The sequence below is a fragment of the Notamacropus eugenii genome, chromosome 6, assembly GCF_028372415.1.
Source record: "Notamacropus eugenii isolate mMacEug1 chromosome 6, mMacEug1.pri_v2, whole genome shotgun sequence".
NCBI lineage: Eukaryota > Metazoa > Chordata > Mammalia > Diprotodontia > Macropodidae > Notamacropus > Notamacropus eugenii.
The window spans coordinates 271,981,047-271,992,805 of NC_092877.1; the positions used below are offsets into that span (position 1 = coordinate 271,981,047).

The window sequence follows — 11,759 nt, forward strand, 5'->3', positions numbered from 1 at the left end:
TTAAATAAAAGTATTACTATAGGATCTGATTGCTAAGACTTATAACAATTAGTTAGGAGGGCACAGGTAAGAAACAAACTACAGAGTATAAGTCAATTGACTTGAAATTCATTGAAGAGACCATCACAGGATTAGATGTCTTGACAATCCAACAGATTGGACAGGTTATCTTTGAGTCAGAGCCTTCACAGGAATGTCTCATTGAATAACAATCTGGCTATTGTTTTACAAATCTAGGAGTATATTAAGGAGCTGAAGATCTAAAACTACAAGCAGCTACTTCAGCTTCCCCACAGATATCATATAGAACAATATCTCTGGTAAAGGCTGTATCTAAGCTCTCCAGTTGGGTGCTTCTAGTATTTCTTCTAGCATTTGATTATTTATCCTCTTTTACACAAGAATAGTATGGGAAAATAAATAATTTGCTAAAAAACAAAACTGTACCTACAGTATCCCAATGATAAAAATATAAGAAGACAAAAGAAATTAAGTTACTCTAGAATGACCATGTCATAGGGGACTAGATCTAAATCTAAAAGGGACCCATGGCAGAGAGAATATTTAATCCAATGTTCTCATTTTCAAGAGGAGGAAACTTATCAATGTCACAGTGTTCTTGGTAAAGTTCTGCTAAGTGTTTGTGAACATTGCATCCTTTTCTAAACATTCTTTAACTATCTATTTAATATGTTCTAGAGTTAGGCCAGGAATTTGAGTCCAGCTCATTGGTCTAAAGTTTATAAACTCTATCATGTTCTCCTTTTTTGACGATCATAATATTTGCCCTCTTCTAGTCCTCCAGTACCACTCCCATACTCCTTTATCTTTCCTATTTCTCATTAACCTATGTACTCTGGAAGAGGGTTTATCCAGGCCTGGTGATTTAGAGTAAATAAATGTTCTCTGTCTCCCCATTTTGATTATCTTGGGTATCAAGTCCATTTCATCTATTTTTATTCTTTCTGTTCCAGTCCAAATATAATTATCTCTTACACAGGTAGGGAGGAGAAGGAAGAGAAAAAAATAAGAGTAGGACGAAGAAAAATAACTGTTGAATAGCTCTGACTTCCAATGATCTCTCATTATCATCCTATCCTACCCACAGAACACTACTGTCACTTCTTTGATTCTTATTTCCCCTAAGGGAGCTAAGACACACACACACACACACACACACACAAGTCATACACACATGCACATCACACACATGCATATCACACACACACACACACACACACACACACACACACACACCCCTTTAAGGTTTTTTTTTTTTTTCTTGAATTTTTCCAAACATTTCACCTTATTTTGACTCTGGGTTTACAGGATTATGATAAAATATTTTTTGTTTATTTTTTTTCCTGTATTTATCTTCAATTATATACACCATTTAACCCTAAGTTCCATGAGAACAAAGACTCTCTTTCTTTGTATTCACAGCACTTGGGGCCATCTCCAATTTTCCTGATCTACGTCTGACCACTGGAGGCAGGCAGCTCTGGAGGAGGTGGTGAGACTGATGACTTTGCACAGCCCTCCCACATTGTAATCCAATTCACTTGCAAGTCTTCACTTGCAAGACATCCAATTCATTTGCAAGACATCATCTTCCTGATGTCATGGTCCTCTTTCAGAAAGAAGGAAAAACTGATTCACAATTTCCAGGACTTAGCATAGTATTTGACATAAGGTAAGTGCTAAAAATACAGGTATTGCTCGACTGATTGATTGGCTTTTACCTGCCTTTGCTTCACTTTCTGTACATTTTAGTTAAAGATCCAAGTAAATCTTTGAGGTATCTTTGTATATTCATCAATATATTTAGAGAATTCCTGTTCTGAATTTCTCTTGCAAGATAATAGTCCTTTGGATCTTCTCTTCTCTTTTTCTTGGGGGTGAAGGAAACTCTCTAAAATCTGTTCTATCCTCCCCCCACCATGCTAGGATAGATTATGTCTAGTTTGATAACCATTGCCCACTGGTTTCCATCCCTTTCACCTAAGCCAACAGTCTCTCACTGATGGTGAGAATCATGATCGTCAAAATAATAAATGACAGACCTGTGGGAACCAGCCAACAATAGAAGATTTATAATAGCTGCATGCTGTACCTTTTTAAAGGTTGAAATTAATGTAATGGTGTATCACCAAGGCAATATTCACAGCACCAACAGTGACTATGAATGTGCAGGCATAGTTATGAATCACAATGTATAATAGACTTTCCATATAGAATCCAGAAGAAAAACATTTTTCAGACAACAAAGTCAAATCCCATCACCAGAAAGCCAAATCCATCATAGTAACCAAGAAGTCAATACACATTAGCACTGCAAGGTACAAAGCCATTTCCAAGCCTTTCCCCCCACCCCTACCTCCTACTGAGGCCTTCTCACAAACACTCACGAGCCTACTTGTCTGCTTGCCTGTGTCTTCTCCTCCTCTGCTATTACTGCTCTCACCAAGTTCCTCCCAGTTCTGTTTCACCCATCCTGTTCTGTCTGTTCAGCAAGCTCCTCCCACCACATGTGACTTAGGCTTTCATGTGATTTAAGCAGGTTACAAGGGCCAGTTAATGATTGGGAAAGATCTTCCCATTTAAATTACCATTACATTCAGCCCCAAGATTTTCATATTCATTACACAGGTCAGTGGGGTAACTGGTATCACAGAATTGTAACAGGGATAACAGAAAACAGGCATATAAAACAGTATCTAAAGCAACTGCTGTCAACGGAACTTTACAGGAGTATAACAGGGATCACACAAAATAAGCACATATACATTAGGTCCCTGGATTGAATTGGGCTTAAAATCTCTCCTTTTAAGTTACCATTACATATGGTAAGTCAATCTTTAAGAACTCCAGCAGATATTTCAATAAATGATCCGCTTTATTTTAATATTTGGAAAATGCAAGGATTATTACCTGTTTCATGAACTTTTCAACTGTTTCTTCCTCCTGTCCAAGTGTTCTATGGTGTACTGCTATTGCATTATCAATTTTATTTCTGTCTTCCTTATCTTTACCCTAATATTTTCTGTGATTCTCATTCCCAAATCTCTTCACAGTGGGCATTTAGATGTCACAAAGCAGAGAGTATTAGGCCTGGAGTCAGGAGGACCTGAGTTCAAATCTGGCCTCAGGTACTTACTCACTGTGTAACCCTGGGCAAATTATTTAACCCTGTTTGCCTCATTTTCCTCTTCTGTAAAATGAGCTGGAGAAGGAAATGGCAAAGCTTTTTTGAATACTTAAAATGGGATCACAGAGTCAGGCATGACAGAAATGACTAAAAACAAACAAACAAAAAACTTTTCACATATATATGTATATGTGTGTGTGTGTGTGTTGTGTGTGTATTCTTCATAAACAATACTCCTATGTCTTTCTCAAATGTTGTCTATCTTGTTCATTTTGAATAAGTTATCTATTTCCAATTTCATATTTTAGTGATTGGTTTAACACTGCTATATCTGAATAACACATAGGTGTTAAAATTTGTATTATTTTTGAATCTCTTATTCACATCACTTTATACTCATAGTCCCTTCATTTATTTATTGATATTGGAGGTCATATGTTTTGTTTCTGGGTCCTTCTTTAGGTTCTGTCTTTTCTGAATTTTTTCTGGGTACTATTCTTCCTTCATAGTAGCTAACTTTAAGATTGAATATACCTTCAATTACATACACACATAAACATACATGCATATGTATGTACACACATATGTACATATATGTGTATATACATGTATAATATTTGTGTTCAACATATTTTTGTTATTTTTCAGTCATATCTAACTTTTCATGAATCCATTTGGTGTTTTCTTAGCAAAGATACAAGAATTTTTTGCCATTTCCTTCTCTAGCTCATTTTACATGAGGAAACTGGGGCTAACACTGTTAAGTGACTCGCCTAAGGTCAAACAGCTAGAGTAAATATCTGAGGCCAGATTTGAATTGAGGTCTTCCCTATTCCAGACCCTGTTCTCTATCTACTTCACACCTGGATGTCCTTGTATGTATATATTATCTTTGTTGTTGTTTGTCCTTTGTTTTTTAAGAGGACTGAAGATATTATGAGTGATGGCTTGACTTTCATGTGAAGGGGATTTAACTAAGGCAGAGTTGCACAAAATGATCAGCCTCACTCTCTGAGGCATCTAAGTCCAGGATAATACACAAGTCAAGATGACTTGCTATGACCTGGGATGCTATGGATCACCTACTTCAGCCACCATCATGGCCACTGCAACAAATTATTTTTATTTTCTCATTCCTCTGAGGGAAGTTCTCACACTCTTAGGGTAGATATCCACCTACTTCACCAACAGATTTGATGGCTTTAAGTTACTTTCAATCTTTTTCAACCCTTCGACCAAGACAATTTTACCAGGGTGTGACTGCTACACATACTAAAAATATTAAAGCCACAGATGAGAGTTGGGTGGTAGGTGGAAACCAAAATGAGGTGAGCATCTCTGAAAAGGTTTCAGCAAGCCCTCACACCAGAGCTGTTAGTGCTCTCTGAATACACCATACACTTTGTATATTCATAATAAATATATATACATATTTGCATGCATATACATCCTTATACATACATATATACTAATATATTATGATTTATTCAATTATGTAGTACAGTGTTTTCTGGATGAGGACTTTTTTTTCATTCCTTTGGGTTATTTTTTGATTGTGACAACTACTTTTTATTGATTGAATTTTGTAGAAAATGCTAACAGTCAATATTTTTTTTCTTTTTTCTATTTCCTGTTTTTAGAGGCACTTATGGGTGCTTTGAATAGACTAGAATTAAATTGCTGTAGTTCTCCAAAGTATCTTCTCATATTATATTTTTTCATTTTTTTATTCAATGCTCATTCTGACCCTTATTCTAACTAACCAATATCCTGATTTCACACAGAGAGATGATTCTGACATAATTTTCATATTTGTAACCAACAATCCTATCTGTTAAGCTATAACTAATTTCAATTTCTTTATTTTATAGGTTTGGTCCATATAAAATGCATACATAGTCATGTTTTATATTTACATATCCATGTATGTATACACACTAATAATTTCACCTTTGTATAGTCATCTCTCATTTCATATATATATATGTATACACACAGACATACATACATAAATACATATATACATACATATGTGAGTGAAACTGTTGAGTCATATTGAATGACATTAGATGCACAGGTTTATAATAATCCAAAGTGATTATCTTTTGGGGGGATTGCAATGGGGGATAACACTGTATTCTGTAATTTTGCTTCTTGACAGTTATTCATTTTTCACTGCTAACAATAAGTAGAAAGTATGTAAGTCATGATATTTTAAACCAACAGACAGCTTGTAGGGGTTTTTTTTTTTGTTTCCCATAATTATCTGTAAGAGCATATTTTTGTATGGAGCAGAGGGTTCTTTGTCAAAATTGAGACTGCCATATGTTTTTGTCTTCACCTGGCTCAGCCAAACAGTATGCTAATCCCAATTCTCAATTTACTTTTTAGCAGCACTCTAATAACTTCTAAGAACAATGCCTTGCTTTAAGTAGAAAAATAGCAAATTTATTGCAGTCATCAATGACTTTCTAATTAAAACATGAGTTCAATATACAGCAGCAGAGTGTTAGGGACAGATTTATATGAAAATGGGATTAAATTGCATCCTCTTGATTAATGTCAGGGAAACTTGGGCAAATTTAAAATGTCTTTTATCATATGTAATGTAAACATGTCTAAATACTGTAGCACTTCCTCTACATGTAGGATATGCCAGGACCTTTCCATATTATCTCTACTATGGAATTGATTTGCATGCAGCAGAGCCTTTCTAAAAGTGCTTTATTTATCAATATATCTGCATACCTTTAAAAATATCCCATGTATCAGGCTAAGGTGAAGACATAAAATTTGGATTTATTAAAGAACATCTATGCACACTTTGAAAAGAAATTGCTCTACTTCCCCTCCCCCCCCCCTTTTTTACTAGGTTCTGAGGGAGCTCATGGAATAATGGGGGAAATGTCAAGAATAATTAAGAAAAATGATGGTGTTATACCTCAGCAAAAGAAATACATCTTCTCTGGTATGATCTTCCTTGCCCACTTTCTTTTCCACTGTTAAATGTCATCCCTATTCTCAAATTATTTAGGATAGTGCTTGAAAAAGGATAGAATAATTTTTAAGTAATTTGACATTCTTTTGCTAGAATTGCTTATTGGTTCTTTCCTTATACATGTCTCCTTTTAAGATGCTATTCTCACTTTCTTCCTTTTATTGATAATGCTTCTATATGTGATCATGGTAACCAGAGGTGTGTCAGCCTCTGCAGGGGTTACTGCTTCATTTATCTTTGGATGTGCTTTCTCCCTTCTGAAAATTCTTTTTTTTCTCTCCTGGTAATAAAACAACTTCCATAAATTTGCCTTTTAACTTATTTGTTAACACAATATACTCTGTGGTCAAACTAATCCTTAGTACAATTGAACCTTTCCTAGAAGATGGTTACCATGCCTGAATTACATACTAATTATATGATCACTTCAATTAAAAACAAATTGTTAGTACTATTGTGCTAGGTGAAGGAGATGTGAAGACAAAACAAAAACAAATAAGCAAAAATGCAGTCCCTACCTTGTAGTGGGTTTAATTCTACTGAAGGAAAACAATATTTATACAAATATATGAGTAAAAACTATTCATAATAAGTAAAAAAGATAAGAGCTTGTAGCACCAACATGATATTCATAGAACCTAAAGCAGCTATGAATGTGCTTGCATAATTCTGAATCACAAAATACAACAGACTGTCCGCATGTAAGACAGAACCAAAGCATTTATTCAAACACCAGAAAGCCAAATCCACCATAGCAACAAAGAAATTCATCATAGTAACCAAGAAGTCTATACACATTATCAGCTCTTCCCACAAACACCATCCCAGCTGCCTGATCTTCTTTTGGTCTTTGCACTTAATCCGTATCTGTGGTATTAACTCCATTGTTTTGTTTCTGTGGTTAGTGCTCAAGAAGATGGTCATACTCCAAATAAGTTTGAAATACTATCAGTTCTAAGGTACTCTATCTACATTAGTAATTATCTCACTTCTGGTAAAGAAGGCAGTGGCTTCTGTGCCTATTGAATGCATTTTTCAACTTTTTCCTTTTCCTTCCATTTTTTACATGAACAGACACATTTTTGTTGCATTCTCTAGGGATAAGCTTGAATTCTTTGCAAGGAATTATTCTAGTTAAGGTCTGCTTGTTTGCATACAGAAACAATGATTGCCATAGAGATAAGAACCACCTGGTAGATAATTGGAATCCAATTCAATAGCCTATCTCTAAGAACACATTCAATTGAGAGGCAACCATTTAAGCCTACTTGAATCACACAGCTTTTTGAAAGGCTCCTGTTGGGCTGTTTCACTGTGTTTTCCCTCTGCCTAGACTCTATCAAACCTTCAAATGACATCTTCTTTTTGGGCCTGCATCTCCAATGTGTAGTCTTTCCTTGTAGAAAGATGAATCTTGCTACTATTGTCCAAACCATAATACTGCTATAGTACACAGCATTCTTGGGCCTTACAAGAATATTCAGTGTACACAAAATAAAAGAAGCAAGGCAGGCAGACTCCCCTTTTGCCAGTCTGGCTTGTTGAGTTCATACTCCACTGTGGGTCCTAGAAGGCCCCAGCCCTATCCCTTATGAGAGTCACATTTTATTTTCCCAAAAGCAGACTCCAAGAGAGTTGGAGTCTGTATCCAGTAAAAACTACTTCTACCAGGTAGATACCGCACACCATCAACTTTTCAGGCTCAAAAACCAATGAAAGAGATTTAATCAGAGATGTATCATATATATTTTTCTGGGTAATTAATAATCAGTTTATTAATTTGGGTAGCTAATAATTAATTGATGGCCAATTGCTTTTTTTTAATTTTTATTTTGCCCATGAAACTACAAATCCATTATGTAGAACTTGTTTCTCCTTTTAAATATTTTTAAATATTTTAAATAATATTATAATGTAACTTTCTTTTTCCCCTTCCCTCCTCTCACACTCTGGAGCTGGTAACATTAGACACAAGTATGCATACATATGTAAATCCATACTTCACATATTTCTAATCATCAGTTCTTTCTCTGGATGCAGATAGCATCTTACATATATCCTTTGTAGTTAATTTGGGTATTTATAATAGTCAAAATGACTTGGTTTTCCAGTGTTGCTCTTAAAACAATATTGTTTCCCCATCAAGGTGTTAGCAGCAATGGGCAGATGGAGGCAACAAACTGCTTATGGCATTACTGAGGTTCAGGTAGCTCTCCCTGTGATAGTGATGCTTGCAGAGCAGGGCGAGAGACACTGGAACAAGATGCCCTCCAGTCACTGGGACAATCAGAAATCCCATGGAGTTTTATTCCATAAATGCTAAGTGCACAAACAACAATAGCAAAGATGCCATAAGTAAAAGTCTCACAAACACATTTTTGTTCATGCTTTCCTGGCAGCTATGTTGAAGAAGCATGGTGGGACTGTCGCTAGCATGGACTTCAGCAACAATAGAAATATGTGTCAACATGTGTCAATGACCAAACCATTCACACCTAGAACACCAAGGATTTTTTGCAGCAGGAACATTAAAGCCTTCAAGTTAATATGAAACTGAAGCATACCACCTTGGTGCATGTCAGCCTTGAGTGCAGAGTCTTAATCACCTGGCTGGCTAATGCTGACACCATCCATATTTTCAAAATGAAGAAGAAAGAAGATGAAAGCATTATTTTTCAGCCTATTTCAGAAGACTTGCTTAACAGGCACAAGGCACCACTCATCAATACTGGCATTGCTGAGACAGGAAAGTGTATCATGTCTGTCTTCAGTGACACTATAATCATCATCTGGACCCTAAAGGTGGAAGTGCTGTCCATCATTAATATGCAACAAATGAACAACACTTACATGGTCATCTCTCCTTATAGCAGATTTGCAGGTTCATGGATTTTCACTCTAGATGTTAAAGTTTGGGTCATTTGCATTAGCAAAAGCAGGCAATTCAAGGAAGTGACATGTACCTTTGAAGTGAAGGGTCATGATGCTGGTATCCACATCTTAGCTTTCTCCAGTGATTCCTGCCAGATGGCAACTGTTTCCAAAGATCAGACATGGAAGTTGTGGGACACAGATATAGAGTATAAGCATCAACAAGAGCTCTGTCTCCTGCTGACAGGGCTGTACAATGAGGTAGCCACCATGCTTTGCATCCTTGCACTCTCTCCAGATGCTCAGGTCTTGGCTCTGGTCAGCAGCTACAACATATGGCTTTACAACACAAATTAAGATAAAGAAGAAGAGACTTTTAACAAACTCAATGGTGGATGCATGGCCAAAATAACCTTTGATACCACAGATCAGTTCCTAGCTTCCTGTAGAGACAGGGTGGTGAGGATCTTTCAAAATAACACTGATCAGAGGGTCAGAGTGGAAGAGATATGGAGGCTTTTCAAATTGGCCACCACTAAAACTATGCAACAGAAAGTGAATCAGCAGTTTTTGCAAGTCCAGGCTACTTTCAAAAGGCAGGGGCCCATGAAGGTCTGAGGAAGGAAAATATAGACTTAGAAGGGATCAATGAGAGATGAGGAATCCTTGTTCAGCTGCTCCTGCTCCCCTCTTCCCTTGGTCCAGGGTGGCTTGAAACAGGGAATTTTTTTGTTTAATGGGGAGCGTCACAATAGGATCTCTCTCTCTCTCTCTTGTTTTTCTCTTTTCCTTTCCTGCCACCCCCTTCTGTCTTGCTAGATACTTTTTGGGTTAAAGACTATAACTAGCTACTATTCCATCTAGGAAATAAAAAATCTTTCTATGTCCTCTGATTTGTAACTCCAAGTCCTACTTTTTCCCTAAAGAAAGATTCCTAGAAGAATTAATTTTCATCCATTTCTATGGTTGCAGACACTAGGAATCAAAAACGCATTTGGCGACAGCTTCCCTATATGTTGCATACAAATTTGTGCTTGGATTTTTTGACCAGCTCTCTCAAACTCTCCCTAACTTCTATATACCTGCACAGATATGCAATGTTGTCCATTATGAGATTTTTCTTTCAATCAAGTGTCAAGTGTTCTTCCACATATTTAGCCCAAAGTTTTCAGGGCTGTCCCTCAGGAAACCATTCATTCACTATGGGACTGAATGTCATACGTAGCCATAAAGCAGACATATGCTGAAGTTTCTAAGTGATTCCTCCAGGACAGTCAGAGAATATCTAAGTATGCTCTAAATGGGTATGGAAAGGTATTCTGCAAAGTGATTTCTGGGGGAGTCAAGAAATGCATCTTGTTGGTAGGTGGTCCTTAAGGTTAGCTTGAATTCAACTAGAGAAATAAAATGAGAAAGGAGATCATTTCCCTCAGGGGAAGAATATATGTAAAAGCATGAAGCAGGAAAGATCAATCATTCTCAATTATTTTAAGGGAAAATAATATGCTTAATTTGATTTCAATCATTAAGGAAATACCTTTCAATGATTTTTTTTATCATTTGCTGTACTATAGAATCTTACTTGAAAAACATGTTTGCACTCTTAGATAACTTTGTTCTCTTATAGAAGATAAAAGACCTGTGAGGAGAAAAAGATAGTAGAAACATAAAATAACATAGCTAATATTCATAAATTAGTAATACATAGGTTCCAATAAGGAGCAAATGAAGATAAAGAAATTTCTAATATTATGTAAAAGTGCCTATTTTAAATCTATGGGTATATATATACATGAATGCATATACATATACACAGATATTTTTATGAGTTATATATGCATGTATTCAAAATGGACACATTGTCGGAAGTAGGCAAACGCTATCTGTCCATGCTCAAGTGTCTAAGTGGTTCCCTAGGGCAGGAAGAAAATGCTCCATGGGGGTATGGGAGACTATTACAGAGAGGCATATGTCTACAGTAGAGGCAGAAAGTGGAGGGAAGAGAAAAGCATTTACATAGCTCCTACTATTGGTCAGGCACTGTGATCAAGGGTTTTAAAAATATTTTGTTGATCTTTTCAAACCCTGCAAGGCAGGTGTTGGTTTTCATTCCTAAAGCTGAGGAAACTGAGACAGACAGAGATTAAATGGCTTGCCCAGAGTCACACAGCTATAGGATGTATGAGTTGGGATGGGACTTAAACTCAGATCTTACTTCAGGCAGTGAGGTGGCAAAGTCAATAGAGTACTGGTCCTGGAGTCAGGAAGACATCTCCCTGGATTCAAAACTGGCCTCAGACACTTACTAGCTATGGGACCCTGGGCAAGTCACTTAACTCTGCCACAACTTCTTCATGTCTAAAGTCAGCTAGAGAAGTAATTGACAAACCACTCTTGTATCTTTGCCAAGAAAACCTAAAGGAGGTCAAAAAGAGTCAGACATGACATCATACACAACTGAGACAACTCAACAACTTCCTGACTTCAGACCCAGAGGTCTATCTTTTGTACTACTTAATTGCTTCTATATAATAATAATAATAACAAAAGATAAATAATTTATTATTTTAAAAATATATGCATATTACATATCACATATATACAGAAGTGTGCGACTAAACTTGTACACAAAGTAGTGCTCCAACCTCTTTTTCTGGCCCAGGCTCCCTCATCTTGAGAAGATTCTCCTAGAATCAGACTGTTTAGGTGCCAAAACAGCAACAAGCTAAAAGAACAATGGTC

At 36.4% G+C, this 11,759-nt stretch overlaps 1 pseudogene; it reads left to right on the top strand.

The window, feature by feature from the left end:
- Window positions 1–8,304: 8,304 nt before the first annotated feature.
- LOC140512344 (transducin beta-like protein 2 pseudogene) lies at window positions 8,305–9,635 on the top strand (annotated as a pseudogene).
- Window positions 9,636–11,759: the final 2,124 nt, after the last annotated feature.